Raw genomic sequence first — 2,490 nt, forward strand, 5'->3', positions numbered from 1 at the left:
CTCCTTAAACCGAGGTTCAAAATTAAAGTTTTAGAACCGTAAGTATTAATTTGAGTACCATTTGCGGCAAAAAGTTTTAAATTAGTATGCCACGGCTTCAATAAAACCTTTTTAGGTAACAACGATATATCAGCGCCCGTATCGACAAGAAAATTCAAATTTGAATGTCTGTCGAAAATAATGAGGCGATTGTTAGAAACACCGTCGTAAGCAGCCTCAGTCTTAAGCGGCGTTTTTAGTTTTCCTGTGAAGCCAAGAATGTTTTGGACATAGAACAAGGTAAAGTACATCGTTTAGCCTTATCACCAAACTTCTTATGGTAAAAACAAATTGATGTATCTTTAATATCTTTATTTGATTTGTCTTTCTTACGCGATAACGATCTAAATCTTCTATTCTCTCTAGACCGGCTTTTGGAACGATCTCGACGACGAGAAACTTCAAGAGCTTCGATTCTTCGTAGCAAATCCGCGAAATCCGAAGATTTATTACTTGTATTATTGGAAATTTCCGCGACTTGCAAACCGCCGTCCCGATCAGCAATTTTATCAGCTAATTCCGCCAGTTTAACAAGAGGAACATCCTCTACTACGGCTAAAGTCGTTTGAATTCTATGTGGTAAGCATTGAAGCCAAATCATTTGCAAAACACTATCCGCTAAAGATCCTCCAGACAAATGACGAATTTCTCGAAGTAATTCCGAAGGCTTTTTATCATTAAGTTCAATTCCAGCTAATATTTGTCTCAAACGTTTTTCCTCTGAATCCGTAAAGCGATTTATTAATATTTTCTTTAAATAATTATATTTATCTGTTTTAGGTGGATTTTCAATGACTTCAGATATGTTTACTAAGGCTTGTTCATCAAGATGACGAATGACAGAACTATATTTAATATCATCTGATCGAATTCGATAAACCGTAAACTCACTTTCAATAGAAGCAAACCAGAGTTTAGGTTGTTTATGCCAGAAAGTCGGTAGTTTTAATAAACGAAACTCATTTGAGTGAATTTGTAACATAGGATCACTCACCTGATGTCCAGTTTGAGAAGGTAAAATATTAATATTTTCTGATCCAACCTGATTTGATCCGCTCGCCAAATCCATATCAATCTGTGTATCCGAACAGGGTCTAACTGGTGATCTATCGATTGGCATTTTCCTCTTGTTCCAGGAATCCGATAAAATGATTTGAGAATTTCCGTGAAGGACTAATCCGCCTCTGATGTTTCAAAGATCCGGAGAATGAATCTCTTAAAATCAGAATATCCAGCAATTCTTCCAAGCGATGATAATATTTCGCAGACTTCAAATACGACGATCACTTGGCACTTATTCCGCATCAGCCTTTAAAATGCGTCGGCTTTAATATCACGTCGGCTTTAATATCACGTCGGCTTTAATATCACGTCGGGGTCACCAAAAATGTAGCGACTTATAAATAAATTCACCAGATCTTTGAAAAAGTAATGTTTATTCATTGAAAGTATAAAGCGAAAGAACAAAAAGAATTAATATGTAACAAATAAATGAATGAATGTGTTGTTATGGAAATATATATTTTTCTTAAAAACATTATGTATATTAATGAATTGAAGTTATTACAAATGTATAAAGATGTAAAAAGTGTAAAAGTGCAGTGAAAAGTGTAAGGTGTAATAAAAGTGTAGAGTGTAAATGAAAGGTGTGGATGATGAATGCTACATATATACACACATATATATATATATATATATATATATATATACATATATAAGCACCGTCCGTCTGTCTGTCTGTCTGTACCCGAACTACTTCCGCATTTGTGGACCGATTGTCTCGAAATTGGTACCAAAATGTTGCAAATGTTTCGGGGGTGGCTGCTGTGGGTTTTTTTTTTTAATTTTTTTATTTTTATTTTTTTTCCTCAGAGGAGGGTATGTTTTTGCAAAAAAAATTTTTTTTGCAATATTTCTGAACACATGGTATCAAAATGTTGCAAAATTTTTGAAGATAGCGACGATGCGGTTTTTTTAAGTGTTACACTTCTACCCACTCACCCACCCACGCATTTACCCACATGCATGCGCATTTATGGACCAATTTTCACAAAATTAGTACCAAAATGTTGCAAATTTTTCTGAGGAAACTGCTGTGTGGGTTTTTTAAGTTTACGCTTCCACCCACGCACCCATCCGCGCAATCGCATACTTATGAACCGATTTTTTTTAAATCGGTACCAAATTGTTGCAAATTTTTTGGAGATGGCGACGATGCGGTTTTTTCAAGTGTTACACCTCCACCCACGCACCCACCCACGCACCCACCCACGCGCATGCGCATTTATGGATCAATGTTCACGAAATTGGTACAAAAATGTTGCAAATTTTTCTGAAAAAGCTGCTGTGTGAGTTTTTTAAGTTTACGCCCCCACCCACGCATCCACCCATGCAATCGCATATTTATGAATGGATTTTTGTAAAAATTGGTACCAAAATGTTGCAAATTTT

General features: G+C 35.7%; 1 long non-coding RNA gene across 1 annotated transcript; it reads left to right on the forward strand.

Moving 5' to 3' along the window:
• Positions 1-1,571, forward strand: LOC146721287 (uncharacterized). The gene is made up of 5 exons (XR_014925736.1): positions 1-38; positions 116-279; positions 406-618; positions 820-1,053; positions 1,176-1,571. It is a non-coding gene; the product is annotated as an uncharacterized LOC146721287 (long non-coding RNA).
• The last annotated feature ends 919 nt before the right edge of the window (positions 1,572-2,490 follow it).

Source organism: Nylanderia fulva, unplaced genomic scaffold (genome assembly GCF_048542155.1).
Source record: "Nylanderia fulva isolate GAGA-0341 unplaced genomic scaffold, ASM4854215v1 Scaffold504, whole genome shotgun sequence".
NCBI classification, from domain to species: Eukaryota; Metazoa; Arthropoda; class Insecta; order Hymenoptera; family Formicidae; genus Nylanderia; species Nylanderia fulva.